Source organism: Manis pentadactyla, chromosome 12 (genome assembly GCF_030020395.1).
Source record: "Manis pentadactyla isolate mManPen7 chromosome 12, mManPen7.hap1, whole genome shotgun sequence".
Taxonomy (NCBI): Eukaryota; Metazoa; Chordata; class Mammalia; order Pholidota; family Manidae; genus Manis; species Manis pentadactyla.
In genome coordinates, this window is record NC_080030.1 from 39163008 (window position 1) to 39183573 (window position 20566).

The window sequence follows — 20566 nt, forward strand, 5'->3', positions numbered from 1 at the left end:
ACAATTTCAAGGGAAAAAAAACACTTGCAAATAGTTTTTTGATCTTTGGCTGGGGAAGGACTCTCTAAACTCAGAAGCAATGGAAGAGAGCCCACAGGAAAATACAGTTAAATACGATTGTAATATGCTTTTCTTAAACTTCAGTACTTTTAAAAGTTAAAAAAAATTTTTTAAGTTAAAAAAACATCTACCCGGAAATGACAGAGAGGGTTTACTATCCTTAATTTATAAAGTGTCTTTACAAACCAACAATAAGTTATATTATTTTAAATTATAAATGGATTGTTCTAAACCAAAGCAAAAGAATGTAAATATTTACTATAAAAATCAAGCTGACAAAACTCCTTAGAGAACCATCAAACTAAATAAATGTGTGCAGTGGGCTTTTTTAGGTGGGTTATATTATTATCTGCTTTCCAGAGTTTTTGTACAGAGTGAGTTGAATAATGATGTGAAGTAGAGTACCCTACTAATAAGAAGAGGATTAAAATAAGAGTTTTCTGTTTCCTGTGATTCCAGAGTATGTACAATGTCAGACTTCTAAACTTCAAGGGAGATGAGACTAAGCCAACTGTATCCTACCTAGAAGCAGCCACGGTGGTTTGAAATAGCCATGCATAAGTAAATGTATGAATATGTTCTACCTGCGGATTTCACTGAGATCTTCACTAAGTGAAGCACAAATGATTCAGTGCCCCAAGAAGGAAGCTCTAGTATTATTACTCAGTCAATGCATGAAATGGAAAAAAGCAAAGCCAGCCCACCTCCCATCTGTGTAACTATGAGACTGACTTGTCAGTTGGCTCCAGCAAGAAGCAGCAGAAAAAGGAATTCCCAGGCCTGATGGAAAGCACCCCAGGATACTGCCAATGATCTCAGGGATGACAAGAGATATTAGGAACTTGTCTGAAAATTTAGATTTTAATCCAATTTGTTTAAAATTTAAATATGGCTTCTTAAGTACCGTTAAGCGATCTCAAAAGGCAAAAGTAGACAAACAAAATCCTGGAACCACTGCTTGAAGAAGAAATGGAACCACTGGCTGGATAACAGTAAACCTCAGTGGCTCCAACACAAATATTTTGCCTAATATATTCATTATATTTTTCTACATTTCCATTTTAATTATCATGAAGAAAAGGCAGCAACCCTTTTGCCTTGTGCTGTAATTTATACTTGCTCTAGCAAGATAAGTAATACTACTCCAAATACATCATAAACAAAATATTTATTAGGAAAGCCTCATTGGCATGCATTTCATTCTGATAATAAGGTTTAGGAATTTAAATTAATATCAGTGTTACTCAGGAACATGGCTATTAACATTTAATAATATTTAGCATTTATATAGTCCTTTGTGTTTCCAAGGTACTTTAGTCATTAATTAATTAAACCTCAAATTATCATTGTGAGCAGGTTCACAATTATAAATTTATGAAGTTATGGATTCTTCAGTTATAAAATTGTATTCATAAGAACTCTAACTTTTCTAGCCAGGAGTTCTCACTAACACTATTTTCTTGGAGATTCTTTGGTGCAGAGTGAGATCACTAGTGTATCCGGGCAGGAATCTCTCAGTTACAACCTGTCAATGATACTCACTTGTTAGCTGCAAGGACCAGAGATGGACACTGGCAGGAGAGCAGAACTCTCCTTAAATCTCCTTGAAATGTCTTAATTCCTACTCTCCTCTTTTGCTCCGAGTCTCCTCTTTTGCATCATTACACATGACCCAGCCAAGTGCTTAAAACAGACCCTGGACTTAATATGTTTATCATCTAAGACTAGGTCTCAAACATACCCTTAGATTTAAAATGAAATAGTTTGAACCAGAAAACATCCATATCTGGGGGGAGTAGGGGGTGCCCACTGGGCAATAATTAGTGGTTCCCTATTACCTATATGCAATAAGAATTCCAATTCAGAGCTGATATTTAAGCCTTCTGCAATATTCTCATATTTGTCTTCTCACTCTTTCCCAGCCCCCAGCTTCACACCATCCCCCCAAACATAGAACACAGTGACATTTTAGTCTGACCTCCTCACAATGAGCATGCACAGATCCATCTGGACAGGTGTTAGCAGCACAGACTTGATGGGTGGCCTGGCTGCTCTTGGTGACACTTGGTGAGCCCAGGGGTATTCCCTGGTCTTCGTGCTGGAAGCAGAAGAGCAAATCAGGCTGCTGAGTGTGTGGCTTCCCAACCGACCCCAGCATCTCCTGGCAGTGGATGCTGTCATCTACTTACCCTCTTGGTCCTTGGCTGTGGCCCTGGGCTCTTTGCCTTATGCTAGGAGGGTCTCAAGGCTAGTTCTTTGCCTTGTATTGTGCGTAGGCCAGAAGCCATTCCCTGAGGGTCCATTCCTGAGGGGCCATAGCAGAGAGTGATATCTGCTTCCTCTGAAGGAAGGAAGGAAGGAATTCCTCTGAATTTTATCAAGACTGAGCTGAGGAAAACTCTGGAAACACCTTAGTAGAAGAAAGCATAAATTTGTCATAAGCAAGGAAAAAGGAAATTATTAACATCCATCAGAGAGGTAAAGAAGACAGGAAATGAGTCTCCAAGCAGCCACTCTGCAGGTCTACTCCTGCCTTCTCTTACTGTCTACTGGATTCACAGCCTGGTTTTATCAGGACTACCTGATTCGCTGGAATACTCAGGATAATGATCTGTATCTTCAGTGGTCCAGAGGACAGCGGGTTGGAGCTGCTTTTTATATTGGATCAAAACAAATGTAACAAAAATTTGTTTAAACAATAAAAGGTACTCAGCGTTATATGGCCATATAAATCCCAGACATGGTACAAAAATATCCATGGGGACTGAATTTCCTGGGTTGTAGAGATGGTAGAGATGGCTCATTTTCTTCAGCACCCTGTTACTGATTTAAACCTAACCTTAGGATCTTCAATATCTGCTTGAGAGAGAAGAGGCAGGGGCAAAACTTATCTTGACCTTAAAATTCTACATATAAGTGCTGAGCTCATCATACTCTGACACACACACATGTCCAAATACTGATTTCCAATCTAAACCCTCACTGTATAATATTCAGTGGCTCCCTATTACCTATAACACAATACAAATCCAAACTCCTTGTATCTGATATTTACAATTTCTACAATGACATATTTGACTGCCCAAACCCAGCATACCAACTGTGTTTCAAGAGTAGAATGTTTGACCATTCTATGAATACACTGGCAGACATCCCAATCTTGGGCTTTTACTTGTTTCCATTAACCACAATTTTCATATATTTTCAGCTGCTCCCACTACATTGTGAGATCCTTGGAGATGGATTTCTTTATTCTCCACATTGCTTATAGAGCTTTGCGAATGTGGTAGGCATTCACAAAATGCTTTCTAAAAAAGAATTGGATTGCAAAAAATAAACCAGACTTCTGTTTTCTGTTTATCATGCCCCCTACTGAAGAATGGCATTGAACTCCAACACATTTTAGTTAAGGAATAATTTGTAGCATTAATTTTTTTCAAGATTTTTTTAAATGCAGGCTGGCAGAAATACAATGCCTTCTGGTCAGAAACAGGATGGATGCTAGTCAGAGAATCACCAAATACAGGAAAACTAGGTAGATTTTTTTTTTAATGAAAAATTGCCTGTGTTTAGGAAACCCCAGACAAGAAGCTCCCAATTAGAAAATTTCTATTCTATGTCTGTGTTCTATGTCTATAATGTACATGTTTGTTATGCTTATTGTGCTCGTAGATAAAAGTACCAATCATTTAGAAGTGAATAGGGACTTGCACCTTCCAAACTAGGAAATTAGATGGTAGAACTCCGCATCTATGAGCCAGATGATCTCTCTGTTTCAATGATTCCACATGTGGGTCGCATGTTATTGCATCTAACTCAGCCAACAGGCAGCAAAACTGTAGCTGATATGGAAAATATATATTTTTAATATATCTAACCAAATATGCAAATATATTTTCATTAGAATTGCAGCTACATTGTTCAAGTTTTTTAATTTGCAATTAAGTTTATGGAATTTTTTTTCTCCTGAACAAAATAAATACGAATAAATGCATTGGGTTTCTAAGAATCAACTTAATTTGATAGTTAAAACAAAAATGTATCACAGGTCTCTACCTTGAGCAGGGTGCCTGGCTGGATATTGAGGGTCCAGAGACGAAAAATGTCTGCCCTGGGTTTGAGGAGCTCACAGTCTAGCAAGGGGGCCAGATTTGCTTACAGCTAACTGCGTGACGTGCTCCATCCTGGTTAGAAAAAATGCGGCCGAAGTACAGAGAAGGGAACACTGTATCCTGTCTACAGAGATTTTTACAAACTGCAAGCAGTGCTTAAGAGCTCACTGATGTGCCAGCTAAGCAGAGAACAGCAGAGCTTTCTGCAAGAATAAGATCACAAAAGACAAAGTTTAAGGTGTGGGGATGTTTCTGTTGGGACAGAGGGCAAACTGAGTGGCAGACAGGGTCATTCCAAAAGCCAGACAACATCAATAAGGAAAGCAAGGCTGAGGGGACTGAAGCCAATGAGGAATATGTGTCCTGGCTGGAGAGGCTGGCAGCTTCACAGCTTCAGCCAGAGCACAGAGCCCACTGATGTGCCAGCCCAATTCACCAGAGCTGGGGACAGAAAATAATAAATAAAAAAGAACAGAAATCTGAATTCTTATATGAAATCTACACATTTTTAAGTTTTAAAAACTGACTTACAAATTTGTATGCTATATCATAGTCAAATAAAACACACTGTGGGGCTGAGGGACGGAAGATGGTGCCGTGAGTAGAGCAGTGGAAATCTCCTCCCAAAACAACATATATCTATGAAAATATAACAAAGACAACCCTTCCTAGAATAAAGACCAGAGGACACAGGACAACATCCAGACCACATCCGCACCTGAGAGAACCCAGCAACTCACAAAGGGGGTAAGATACAAGACCCGGCCCCGCGGGACCCGAGCGCCCCTCCCCCCAGCTCCCGGCGGGAGAAGAGTAGGCAGAGCGGGAGGGAGACGGAGCACAGGGCTGCCGAACACCCAGCCCCAGCCATCCGGGCCAGAGTGCAGGGCCCTCGATACTAGGAAAACAGGGCAGCAAGAACAGTGAGCGGGCACTGGAGGCTGGGCGACAGAGGACATAAGAAAAGCGCGCGAAAATTTTTCTTTTTTTTTTTTTTTTGCTTTTTTGCTGTTTTGTTTTGGCGAGCGCTTTTTGGAACTCTTAAAGGGATAGGGACCCCAATTCTAGGGAAACAGGGCAGCAAGACCAGTGAGCAGAGGCCTGAGGCTGGCACCGGAGAATAAAGAAAAACGAGCAACCACCTTTTTTTTTTCTTTAATTAAAAAAAAGTTTTTTTTTTAATTAAAAAAATTTTTTTTTTTTTTTTTTTTTTTTTTGGTGGTCATTATTTTGTTTTGGCGGGTGCTTTTTGGAAGTCTTAAAGGGGCAGGGCGGGTCACTTAATCCACAGGTAGGGAATCCGGGGATCTCTGGGCACCCTAACCCCTGGGCTGCAGGGAGCAGGGAGGCCCCTTACGGAGATAAATAGCCTCCCAGCCGCTCCTGCTCCAACGCGACTCCACCATTTTGGAGTAGCTGCCCGAGCCAGGCCAAGCCCACAGCAACAGCGGAGATTAACTCCATAGCAACCGGGCAGGAAGCAGAAACCCTGTCTGTGCGAGCTGCGCAGCACAAGCCACTAGAGGTCGCTGTTCTCCCAGGAGAGGAGGGCCACAAACCAAGAAGAAAGGAAGTCCTTCCAGCCGTCACTAGTCCCAGCTCTGCAAACTATTCCTATCACCATGAGAAGGCAAAGCTACAGACAGACAAAGATCACAGAGACAACACCAGAGAAGGAGACAGACCTAACCAGTCTTCCTGAAAAAGAATTCAAAATAAGAATCATAAACATGCTGACAGAGATGCAGAGAAATACGCAAGAGAAATGGGATGAAGTCCGGAGGGAGATCACAGATGCCAAAAAGGAGATCGCAGAAATGAAACAAACTCTGGAAGGGTTTATAGCAGAATGGATAGAATGCAAGAGGCCATTGATGGAATTGAAATCAGAGAACAGGAACGCATAGAAGCTGACATAGAGAGAGACAAAAGGATCTCCAGGAATGAAACAATATTAAGAGAACTGTGTGACCAATCCAAAAGGAACAATATCCGTATTATAGGGGTCCCAGAAGAAGAAGAGAGAGGAAAAGAGATGGAAAGTATCTTAGAAGAAATAATTGCTGAAAACTTCCCCAAACGGAGGGAGGAAATAATCGAACAGACCATGGAAATACACAGAACCCCCAACAGAAAGGATCCAAGAAGGACAACACCAAGACACATAATAATTAAAATGGCAAAGATCAAGGACAAGGAAAGAGTGTTAAAAGCAGCTAGAGAGAAAAAGGTCACCTATAAAGGGAAACCCATCAGGCTAACATCAGATTTCTCAACAGAAACCCTACAGGCCAGAAGAGAATGGCATGATATATTTAATACAATGAAACAGAAGGGCCTTGAACCAAGGATACTGTATCCAGCACGACTATCATTCAAATATGACGGTGGGATTAAACAATTCCCAGACAAACAAAAGCTGAGGGAATTTGCTTTCCACAAACCACCTCTACAGAACATCTTACAGGGACTGCTCTAGTTGGGAGCACTCCTAGAAAGAGCACAGCACAAAACACCCAACATATGAAGAATCGAGGAGGAGGAACAAGAAGGGAGAGAAGAAAAGAATCTCCAGACAGTGTATATAACAGCTCAATAAGCGAGCTAAGTTAGGCAGTAAGATACTAAAGAGGCTAACCTTGAACCTTTGGTAACCACGAATTTAAAGCCTGCAATGGCAATCAGTACATATCTTTCAATAGTCACCCTAAATGTTAATGGGTTGAATGCACCAATCAAAAGACACAGAGTAACAGAATGGATAAAAAAGCAAGACCCATCTATATGCTGCTTACAAGAAACTCACCTCAAACCCAAAGACATGTACAGACTAAAAGTCAAGGGATGGAAAAACATATTTCAAGCAAACAACAGTGAGAAGAAAGCAGGGGTTGCAGTACTAATATCAGACAAAATAGACTTCAAAACAAAGAAAGTAACAAGAGATAAAGAAGGACACTACATAATGATAAAGGGCTCAGTCAAACAAGAGGATATAACCATTCTAAATATATATGCACCCAACACAGGAGCACCAGCATATGCGAAACAAATACTAACAGAACTAAAGGGGGATATAGACTGCAATGCATTCATTCTAGGAGACTTCAACACACCACTCACCCCAAAGGATAGATCCACTGGGCAGAAAATAAGTAAGGACACAGAAGCACTGAACAACACAGTAGAGCAGATGGACCTAATAGACATCTATAGAACTCTACATCCAAAAGCAACAGGATATACATTCTTCTCAAGTGCACATGGAACATTCTCCAGAATAGACCACATACTAGGCCACAAAAAGAGCCTCAGAAAATTCCGAAAGATTGAAATCCTACCAACCAACTTTTCAGACCACAAAGGCATAAAACTAGAAATAAACTGTACAAAGAAAGCAAAAAGGCTCACAGACACATGGAGGCTTAACAACACGCTCCTAAATAATCAATGGATCAATGACCAAATCAAAATGGAGATCCAGCAATATATGGAACAAATGACAACAACAACACTAAGCCCCAACTTCTGTGGGACACAGCAAAAGCAGTCTTAAGAGGAAATTATATAGCAATCCAAGCATACTTAAAAAAGGAAGAACAATCCCAAATGAATGGTCTAATGTCACAATTATGGAAATTGGAGAAAGAAGAACAAATGAGGCCTAAGGTCAGCAGAAGGAGGGACATAATAAAGATCAGAGAAGAAATAAATAAAATTGAGAAGAATAAAACAATAGCAAAAATCAATGAAACCAAGAGCTGGTTCTTTGAGAAAATAAACAAAATAGATAAGCCTCTAGCCAGACTTATTAAGAGGAAAAGAGAGTCAACACAAATCAACAGTATCAGAAACGAGAAAGGAAAAATCACGATGGACCCCACGGAAATGCAAAGAATTGTTGGAGAATACTATGAAAACCTATATGCTAACAAGCTGGGAAACCTAGGAGAAATGGACGACTTCCTAGAAAAATACAACCTTCCAAGATTGACCCAGGAAGAAACAGAAAATGTAAACAGACCAATTACCAGCAATGAAATTGAAGCGGTAATCAAAAAACTACCAAAGAACAAAACCCCCGGGCCAGATGGATTTACCTCGGAATTTTATCAGACATACAGGGAAGACATAATACCCATTCTCCTTAAAGTTTTCCAAAAAATAGAGGAGGAGGGGATACTCCCAGACTCATTCTATGAAGCTAACTTCACCCTAATACCAAAACCAGGCAAAGACCCCACCAAAAAAGAAAACTACAGACCAATATCCCTGATGAACGTAGATGCAAAAATACTCAACAAAATATTAGCAAACCGAATTCAAAAATACATCAAAAGGATCATACACCATGACTAAGTGGGATTCATCCCAGGGATGCAAGGATGGTACAACATTCGAAAGTCCATCAACATCATCCACCACATCAACAAAAAGAAAGACAAAAACCACATGATCATCTCCATAGATGCTGAAAAAGCATTTGACAAAGTTCAACATCCATTCATGTTAAAAACTCTCAGCAAAATGGGAATAGAGGGCAAGTACCTCAACATAATAAAGGCCATCTATGGTAAACCCACAGCCAACATTATATAGAACAGCGAGAAGCTGAAAGCATTTCCTCTGAGATCGGGAACTAGACAGGGATGCCCACTCTCTCCACTGTTATTTAACATAGTACTGGAGGTCCTAGCCACGGCAATCAGACAAAACAAAGAAATACAAGGAATCCAGATTGGTAAAGAAGAAGTTAAACTGTCACTATTTGCAGATGACATGATACTGTACATAAAAAACCCTAAAGACTCCACCCCAAAACTACTAGAAATGATATCGGAATACAGCAAAGTTGCAGGATACAAAATCAACACACAGAAATCTGTGGCTTTCCTATATACTAACAATGAACCAACAGAAAGAGAAATCAGGAAAACAACTCCATTCACAATTGCATCCAAAAAAATAAAATACCTAGGAATAAACCTAACCAAAGAAGTGAAAGACTTATACTCTGAAAACTACAAGTCACTCTTAAGAGAAATTAAAGGGGACACTAACAGATGGAAACTCATCCCATGCTCGTGGCTAGGAAGAATTAATATCGTCAAAATGGCCATCCTGCCCAAAGCAATATACAAATTTGATGCAATCCCTATGAAACTACCAGCAACATTCTTCAATGAACTGGAACAAATAAATCAAAAATTCATATGGAACCACCAAAGACGCCGAATAGCCAAAGCAATCCTGAGAATGAAGAATAAAGTAGGGGGGATCTCACTCCCCAACTTCAAGGTCTACTATAAAGCCATAGTAATCAAGACAATTTGGTACTGGCACAAGAGCAGAGCCACAGACCAATGGAACAGACTAGAGAATCCAGACATTAACCCAGACATATATGGTCAATTAATATTTGATAAAGGAGCCATGGACATACAATGGCGAAATGACAGTCTCTTCAATAGGTGGTGCTGGCAAAACTGGACAGCTACATGTAGGAGAATGAAACTGGACCATTGGCTAACCCCATATACAAAAGTAAACTCAAAATGGATCAAAGACCTGAATGTAAGCCATGAAACCATTAAACTCTTGGAAGAAAACATAGGCAAAAACCTCTTAAACATAAACATGAGTGACCTCTTCTTGAACATATCTCCCCGGGCAAGGAAAACAACAGCAAAAATGAGTAAGTGGGACTATATTAAGCTGAAAAGCTTCTGTACAGCAAAAAACACCATCAATAGAACAAAAAGGATCCCTACAGTATGGGAGAATATATTTGAAAATGACACATCCGATAAAGGCTTGACGTCCAGAATATATAAAGAGCCCACACGCCTCAACAAACAAAAAACAAATAACCCAATTAAAAAATGGGCAGAGGAACTGAACAGACAGTTCTCCAAAAAAGAAATACAGATGGCCAACAGACACATGAAAAGATGCTCCGCATCACTAATTATCAGAGAAATGCAAATTAAAACCACAATGAGGTATCACCTCACACCAGTAAGGATGGCTGCCATCCAAAAGACAAACAACAACAAATGTTGGCGAGGCTGTGGAGAAAGGGGAACCCTCCTACACTGCTGGTGGGAATGTAAGTTAGTTCAACCATTGTGGAAAGCAGTATGGAGGTACATCAAAATGCTCAAAACAGACTTACTATTTGACCCAGGAATTGCACTCCTGGGAATTTACCCTAAGAATGCAGCAATCAAGTATGAGAAAGATCAGTGCACCCCTATGTTTATTGCAGCACTATTTACAATAGCCAAGAATTGGAAGCAACCTAAATGTCCATCGATAGATGAATGTATAAAGAAGATGTGGTACATATACACAATCGAATACTACTCAGCCATAAGAAAAGGGCAAATCCAATCATTTGCAGCAACATGGATGGAGCTGGAGGGTATTATGCTCAGTGAAACAAGCCAAGCGGAGAAAGAGAAATACCAAATGATTTCACTTATCTGTGGAATATAAGAACAAAGGAAAAACTGAAGGAACAAAACAGCAGCAGAATCACAGAACTCAAGAATGGACTAACAGGTACCAAAGGGAAAGGGACTGGGGAGGATGGGTGGGTAGGGAGGGATAAGGGGTGGGGAGAAGTATGGGGGTATTAAGATTAGCATGCATGGGGGGATAGGAGAAAAGGGAGGGCTGTACAACACAGAGAAGGCAAGTAGTGATTCTACAACATTTTGCTATGCTGATGGACAGTGACTGTAAAGGGGTCTATAGGGGAGACCTGGTATAGGGGAGAGCCTAGTAAACATAATATTCATCATGTAAGTGTAGATTAGTGATACCAAAAACAAAACAAAACAAAACAAAACAAAAGGGCAGTTCCTGTGTGGTAACCTCCAATGAGTTCTACACAAGGGTATAAAGGGCATATAAAAGTGTAGGCAAAGGGTCTGTTTGCATTTATACAGAAGATCAAAGCCTAATTGGGCTACCCCGAAAATGAACTAAGATACGATATGAAAGAGAACTTCCAACATCAGCACTCTCTGGAAGACTCATGCCAGAAGATGATCATCAAAAAACCCCAACAAAGATCCACGCACTGCTACAGCTGTAGATGCACTCATCCCACCGGTTTCTGGACTTGCCATGGGAATGAAGGAGATATCTATGCTGGCAGTGCATACAGTAAAACAACAAATTTGACTGGATCTATACTGTTGGAACTCAACCAAGAATTAGGAGAAGTGCAAATCGTAGCGCTCCAAAATCTTACAACTACAGACTATTTACTGTTAAAAGAACATAAGGGATGTGAACATTTCCCAGGAATGGGTTGTTTTAATTTGTCTGATTTCTCTCAGACTGTTCAAGTTCAGTTGGACAATATCCACCATATCATAGATAAGTTTTCACAAATGCTTAAGGTGCCTGACTGGTTTTCTTGGTTTCACTGGAGATGGCTGGTAATTACAGATATGCTTTGGTTATGTAACTGTACTCCTATTATGTTAATGTGTGTGTGAAATTTAATTAGTAGTTTAAAACCTATACATGCTGAAGTTACTCTACAAGAAGATATGTCAAAGAAATAATCAATCTTCCCATGTTTTCTTCCGCCTGCTACTTCTATAGCTTTTCTTCTTCCTTCCTAATTACAACCCTTAAATAGAATTTGTGCCTCATATCAAATTTACCGAGTATCATAATTCTTCCAAGTGGTAAAGATACCTCAAGACAAATGCTGGGCATAGAAGCTACAGGGCATAATTATGCAAAGAAATAAAAAGCTAACCATTTCAAACAATAAGGCTTTTCTCTCACTTACCAACTTTACATTTCCCTGTATGGCCCCGGAAGATGACTGGTTAGCCAGAGACGGGTAAGATTCCTCAAGGGAGGAACAACCTAAGACAGGCACAGTCGCAGGGGGATCATCAGGTGAGAAATTGGGGATCAACAGAGGTGAGGCTTAGAACCTCACACCCCCTGTTCTGAGAGAAATCTTCTGCATACGTGGATGTTTTATTGCCCTTGTCTAGCTTGGATTAACACATAGTCTACAGGCACACACCTGATCATCTACATTTGCTCTCTTACAACACTAAACTATGTTTTCTACCTTTATCTTGTATCTACCTACCACTTCAGCATTTTATTAAAAATAATAATAATAAAGAGAGAAATGTGGTATCCACATATAAATCAAGTATAAAAACCAAATGAGTATTCATATTTGAACTGACTGTTTATAGTTCATAATGCATGAGCAAAACCGAAAGTTTCTGTGATGACTGCCCTTGTACTGTTCACTATGTAACTTATTCATTATGTAAGAATTTGTTCTCCATGTAAGAACTTGTTTGTTATGCCTCAGAAGATTGGAGACTGACGAAAATTAGGCTTGGGGTGGAGTAATGATTGTGCATTGAGCATTGACTCCCCTATACAGAATTTTATTGTCGTTAACAACCATTTGATCAATAAATATGAGAGATGCCCTCACAAAAAAAAAAAAAAAAAAAAAGGACAGACTTCCAATGGTAAAATAAATAAGTAACCGGGATGTAATGTATAGCATAAGGAATATAGTCAAGATATTGTAACAGCTTGGTAGGGTGATAGCTGGAACCTAGAATTATGTATATAAATGTTTTATCACTGTGTTGTACACTTGAAACTAATGTAATGTAATACTGTGTGTCAACTACCCTTCAATAAAAAATAATTATCTAAAAAAAAAAACAAAACAATCAAACAAACAAAAAAAACACTGTGGGTTAAGTGGGGCCTGCAGGTGAGCCAGGATAAGAATCCTATCTCACATGAATGGATAAAGAAGATATGGTACATATACACAATGGAATACTATTCAGCCATAAGAAGGAAACAAATCCTATCATTTGCAACAACATTAGTGGAGCTGGAGGACATTATGCTCAGTGAAATAAGCCAGGCGGAGAAAGACAAATGCCAAATGATTTCCCTCATTTGTGGAGTATAACAATGAAGCAAAACTGAAGGAACAAAATGGCAGCAGACCCAGAGACTCCAAGAATGAACTAGTGGTTACCAAAGGGGAGGGGTGTGGGAGGGCAGGTGGGGAGGGAGGGAGAAGGGGACTGAGGGGTATTATGTTTAGTAAACAGGCTGTGGGGGATCACGGGGAGAACAGTGTAGCACAGAGAAGGCACATAGTGGATCTGTGGCATCTTACTACACTGATGGACAGTGACTGCATTGGGGTGTGGGTGGGGACTTGATAATATGGGTAAATGTAGTAACCACATTGTTTTTTCATGTGAAACCTTCATAAGAGTGTATATCAATCATACCTTAATAAAAAATTTAAAAAAAAAAGAATCCTATCTCACAGAAGACAAGGCTGAGGAGATGGGTCAGGGATAGGCTGTGAAAGGGGAAAAATGAAGTCGTAAATGTTTTTTGCTTTAGTAGGTGATGGAGATGCTATCCTGACAGTGCTGGTGATTTTGCCACCTACATGTATGTCAGAACCTACTGTACACTTCAAATGTGTGTACCTTATTGTTTGTCAAATGTATCTTGATAAAGTTCTTTTTAAAAGTTAAAACAAATATCAAAAATCATCAAAAAACAATAAAATTAAAACGAATGTGTTTCCTAATTACAAAACCTACCCAGCACCACTCGCCTTGTGTACCTGACTCAAGACGGCTCAGGGTACGGCCACCAGGCCATGGATTGAAGCCTTCTGCCGGCTGACACCTGAGACTGCTCTTTCCCAGAGCAACATGCAGTGGAAGGAATGAGGGCCTGGCCCTCGGTCTCTGAGTTTCTGGAGAACCATACAAAATAGGACTGTACGATTGTATAGAGAACATGAAAGGTAAATGCAAGGAAAAAGTACAGTCAGATCCGACTGGTTTCCACATCCTGTTCTGTTTCTGTGGAATTTGTTTGGCATTAGGTTCTTCTGCATAACTCACAAAATCTTTATTTTGGACTCATCATAGAAAGGGTAAGCCAGGATGTGAATAGAGAATGAGTATTGCTCTAAAGCCGAGGAGATTATTGTTAATCAGCTCACTCTCCAGGCTATTACAAATTCAGCAGCGCTATGCCCACTTCAGAAAAAAAGAGGGTCCAGCACTGATTTGTGATGGTGCAATCTTCTGATGAGCCTATTTTCCTCTGTTTCATAAGCGTAATTAATTAATTAATTAGGATATAAATGTTCATTTGATTATATATAATACATATATGCTCTCTTGAGAAATATAGGCAAACAGAAGACAGAGAAAGCTTATAACTCATCTCTCCTATGAGAGGTATCTTCAGGGATTTATCATCTCTTCTCTCAAGTGAGGTTAAATTCCATAAGAGAAGATATGCTTTACCTTATACACAATGGATTTTTTTCTTCCATTTTTCTTCTTGCGTAAAAAGGCAATGGTAGATAATCAAAAGGAAGATTCAGAATTATATTAACCCTTGTACGCAGTTATGTTAGCAATGAAATCATATCTAGTATAAATTCTCAGCACAATGGATACAGTTTTGCATGATGACTCCCATTAATGTTACTAAGAGTGTACTGGTAAATTCCACAAATCACATGACAAATTTCCTTGGGTGTTAAACCCTGGGGAAAGATAGCAAATGGGAGGGAACTAGATAAGCCAAATGATAAGCAATAAGATGTATCAAAATTAAACTAAGAAGGTTACTAGGGAGTGAGTACTGATCAAACATTGCACTTATAGATGCAGAGCAGACTGGCTGAAAGCACAGGCTGTAGACTCAGGCAGGGCTGTCTGACCCTGGATCTTGCACTTACTTAGTTTGCAAACTTGGAAAAGTCATTGATTTCTCTAAATCACACCTCATGACATAAAGTGAGTACATTCAGTGCTTGGAACCTAATAAACGTACAATAAAAGGTAGCTGATGTTAATACAGATTAATAAGATCATCTCATCCTACTGACCCATTTTACAGAAGAGTATGCATACTGAGATTAGAGGTTTGATGTTATTTGCCTAAATGTACACTAAATGTACAACTAATTAGAAACAACGAGGAATGGAATAGGAAACTATGAACTTCATCTCCTTTGTGTATTATTTTATAGATAAAATATGTCTTCTTTTTTTAATTGAAATATTGTTAGTATACAACCTTATGTTGGTTTCAGATGTACAATACAGTAGTTCAACAGTTACCCATGTTATTAAATCCTCACCCTCTCTAGTGCAGTTACTATCAATGTAGGAAGATATTACAGAATCTTTGAATATATTCTCCATGCTGTACTACCGTCCCGAGACCAATTTATGTTGTGAATTATTGTGCCCCTTTATCCCCCTCAACCTCCCCCCTATCTGCCCCAACCCCTCCCCCTTGGTAACCACTAGTCCCTTCTCAGTGTCTATGAGTCTACTGCTGTTTTGCTCCTTCTGTTTTGCTTTGTTTTTATACTCCACAAATAAGTGAAATCATATGGTATTTGTCTTTCTCCACTTGACTTATTTAACTGAGCATAACACTCTCTAGATCCATCCGTGTTGTTGCAAATGGTAGGATTTTTTTCTTTTTATGGCTGAATAATTCCATTGTGTATATATACCACATCTTCTTTATCCACTCATCTATTGATGGACACTTAGGTTGTTTCCATATCTTGGCTATTGCAAATAGTACAGCAATAAACACAGGGGTGCATTTATCTTTTCAAATCAGGGATTTTGTTTTCTTCAGATAAATTCTTAGAAGTGGAATTACTGGATCAAATGGTATTTCTGTTTTTAGTTTTTTGAGGAACCTCAATACTGTTTTCCACAATGGCTCTGTCTTCTTTTTTATTACAGCTTCATTGAAGTATAATTGTCACACAATAAGCCATGATTATTAGAATGTAAAATTTGATGATCTTTGGCATATATACATGTGCATGAAACAATCACCACAATCAAGATAATAAACCCATCCTTTACTCCCAAGAGTCTCTCCTTCTCTGTAATCCATTTGTATCTTCCTTAACTGCCAATGGACAACTGATCCATCTTCTGTCATTACAGATTACTTTTTATCATCTAGAATTTTACATAAATTGTACCCAATAGTGCAAACATCTATAGTACATTATCTTTTTTTTGTCTGAAAACTTATTTGAGATATACCCATGTTGTTGCATTTATCAATATCTCATTCAATTTTATTCCTGAATAGTGTCCATATCACAGTTTGTTCATCCATTAACCTGTTGATAGACATTTCAATTGTTCCCAGTTTTTGACTATTGTAAATAAATCTGTGAACATTTGTGTACAAGTTTTTGTGGGGCATATGTTTTCATTTCTCTTGGGTAAATACAAGAAGTAGATTGGCTATGTCTTATAATAGGAGGATATTTAGCTTTTTAAGAAATTGCCAAATTGTTTTACTACATGGTCATGTATTCTATATCCTTACTGGCAGTGCATGAGAATTCCAGTCGTTCCACATCTCCACAGACCTGTGTAATAGTCTATGTATTAATTTCTTATTGTAGTTTAACTAATTTCCACAAACTTAGTGGCTTAAAATAATATACATTAATTAGCTCACAGTCCTGTAGGTCAGAAGTCCAGGCCCAATATGACTGGATTCTCTTCTCAAATTCTCACAAAGCTAAAATTAAGACATGTTCCAGCTGCATTCTGGCCTGGAACTCAGGCGCCTCTTCTGTGTTCACACAGTGTGGCAGAATTCAGTTTCTTGTTGTGGGAGTGAGGTCCCCATCTTCTTTCTGGCTGTCAGCCATGCATTGCTCTTAACGGCTGCAAGCACCCTACATTCCTTGACATGTGCCAGTACTCTATCTTCAACACTAGAACTGCTGCATAGAATCTCTCTCTTATTTCTGATCTCTCTGACTTTCCCCACACTGACCTCTAGATCCCATTTTAAAGAGCTCATGTGATTAGGTCAGACCAATCCAAATAATCTCCTTATCATGAGGTCAACTGACTTGGGAATTTAATTAAGTTCTTTTGCTACACACACACACACACACACACACAAAAAAAAATTTCATCATATTCACAGGTTCCACCCACACTGAAGGGGAGGAGCTATACAAAGACAAGAGTCACTGAAAGTCATCGTAGAATTCTCCTACCATAGTAATTTTAATTTTAATATACTGGTATTTCATGGTGATTTTAGTTTGTACTCCCCTAATGACCAATGAGATTAAGCATGTTTTCATCTTTTTTCATTTGCTATCTGATTATCACTTTTAACAAAGTGTCTGTTCAAAGCTTTACCCTTCTTTAAATTGAGTTATTTTTCTTATTATTGATTTTTTAAAGTTCTTTATATGTTATAGATACAAGTCTTTTTTAATATATATGTTTAATATATATTTTCTCCCAGCATTTGGCTTGCTTTTTCATTTCAATAACTGTGTCTTTAAAAAGCAAAACTTTTAAATTCTGATAAAGCCTAATTTGTTAATGTTTTTCTTTTTAGAGTTTGTGCAGTTTTTATGTTGTATTTAAGACATATCTGCTGAAACTAACATCATTAATTTCCTGCTTTTTCCTTATACAATATTATAGTTTTAGGTCTATGATCTATCTTGAGTTAATTCTTGTATGTTGAGTAAGGAAAAGATCAAGTTTCATATTTTGCATATGGATATCTAATTGTTCTAACACTATTTATTGAAAAGATACTCCTTTCCCTATAGAATTGCCTTGGCAAATGTTTTGAAAATCAGTTGTCAAGGTATGCGTATGTCCACATCTGACTATTTTCTATTCCACTGATCCATGTGAATATCTTCATACCAATACAATATTGTCTTGATTTTGGATGGCTTTATAAGTCTTGTAATCAGGTTAGTTCTTTACTTTTCTCTTCTTTACAAAAGTATTTTGGCTTTTCTAAATATTTTGCATTACCATGTAAATTTTAGATTCAACATGTGAATTTCTGCAGAAGCACACTTGGATCTTGATTGACGATGCATTAAACCTATGGATAAATTCAGGTAAAATTGATACCTAAGACAATTGAATTTTTAGAACAATGAGTATGCTATATATTTCTGTTTATTTTTACCTTTTATTTTTCACCGTGAAGTTTTGAGGTTTTGAGTATACCTGTGTTTCAAATCTTGTCAATTTATCCCTAAGTACTTTCTATTTTTTATGGTGCTGTTTCTTTAATTTCAATTTCTGTTTGTGCATGGTAAATGGAAATACATTTATTTCTTAATTTCCAGTATGGATACCTTATATTTCATTTTCTTGCCTTATTCCACTGGCTAGAACCAGCAGTACACCAAAGAATAGAAATGGTAAAAACATACATCATCAAGTAATTCCCAGTCTTAGGGAGTAGGCTTTCACCACTGGGTATACTGTTACTGTAGATTTTTCCTTCATACCCTTTATCAGATCAAGTAAACACCCTTCTCTTTCTTGTGTGCTGAAAGTTTTTTGGATTTAATCATAAATCAGTGTTGGATTCTATCTAGGGCTTTTTCTACACCCATTGTGATCATATGATTTTTCTTCCTTCAACTCTTAATATAGTGAATTATATTGTGTTAGCTTGTTGATGTGATGAATTACATATTAAACTAAACTTACATTTCTGAGATAACCTCTACTTGGTCATGATAGCTATACTATCCTTTTTATATATTTGTTGCAAATTATTCATTAAAATCTTAAGAAAATACATGTCTGTATTCATAGGGGACATACAAATCATTTATTTTAATTTTCTTTATTTCTAATATAAGCATTTAATGCTATAAAATTCCTTTAAACACTGAATAATTGCATCCCCCATATTTTTTGTATAATATTCAAGTTAATTCAAGTCAAAGCACTTTCTAATTTCTTTTGACTCATAGGTTATTTAGGTATATGTTATTTCCCAAATTGCTGAAAATTTTCCAAATTTCTTCCTGTTACTGATGTCTAACTTAATTCCATTTTGGTCAGAAAATACACTTTTTAAAATTTCAATCATTAAAAAAACCTTGGTAAATGTTGGTAAATGTTCTGTGTGCATAAAGTAACTATGTGTAGTCTGCTGTTGGTGGCTTAGGGTTCTATAAATATCAACTAGGTCAAGTTGTTTGCTAATATTGTTAAAGTCTTCTACATTCTTTTTTTTTCTTTTCGTATCTACTTGACCAGTTATTGAGAAAAACATGCTAATATCTTTGGCTATAATTGCAGATTGGTCTATTTCTTCTTTCAGTACTATCAGTTTTGCTTTAGGAGTTCTGAAGCTATGTTACTAGGTGCATAAATATGTACCTCTTAATGAATCAACCCCTTTATCACCATTTATTGCTTTTATCACTTCTGTATCTTCGATAGCATTATTTATTCTGAAATTTACTTTGCCTGATATTAATATAGGTACTTCAGCTTTGTTTTGGTTACCAACAGTATGGTATCTCAATTTTGCTTTTAGCCTATTTATTTCTTTATAATTAAAATGGGTATTTTTCAGGAATTAAAAAAAAATCCAATCTATCTGTCCCTATCTTTTAGTTGGGGTGTTTAAAACATATACCTTGGATGTGAATATTAATTTGTATGAGTATTAATCTACCATGATGCTATAGTTTCTATTTATTTTATTTATTCTTTGTTTTCTTTTTTCTGCCTTTTTAAAAATAAATTGTCTTTAACGATTCCATTTTATCTCCTTTATTAGCTGTTAATGCCATCCAATGCATTTTTCATCTCAGATATTGTATTTTCAACTCTGGAAGTTTAATTTGGATCTCTTTTTTTTGTCTCCTTAACATGCCTGTGAGAAATTTCCTCTATTTGTGTCCACATATGGAGTATATTTACATTTTTTTAAATGTCCTTGTCTACTAATCCTACCATGTTGTCCATGTCTGTGTCTTTTCTAATGATTTTTATCCTCATTACAGATCTTTTTTTTTTTTGCTTGATTTGTAATTTCTGAATAAAGATTCTGACTGTACTCTGTTAGAACTGAATTCTTTTTGATTCTTTAAAATACTTTTTGAGCTTTGTTTTGGGATATAGCTCAGGTACCTAGAAACAGATTGACCCTTCTGAATCTTGCTTTTAAGCTTTGATAAACAGGATGAGAGTAGTCTTTAATCTAGGTTTAATTTGACCCCACCTCTGAGATAGTATCCTTTTAAGTACTGAACTTAATACCTGTCCATTATAAGGGATTTCCACTCTAATTGTTGAGAACAAGGACAAATCCCACCTTGGTGTGACTCTTGTGGCTTTGAGGAGTTTTTCCATATCATGTGCCTCCTGATACCAAGCTGCATGCTCCACAGGAATTCTCTGCAGGTCTTTGGAGCTCAATCTCTGTGCCATTCTCTTCTCTCTGGTAGCTTCCCTCTCTGGTAGCCTGCCCTGCTAGTT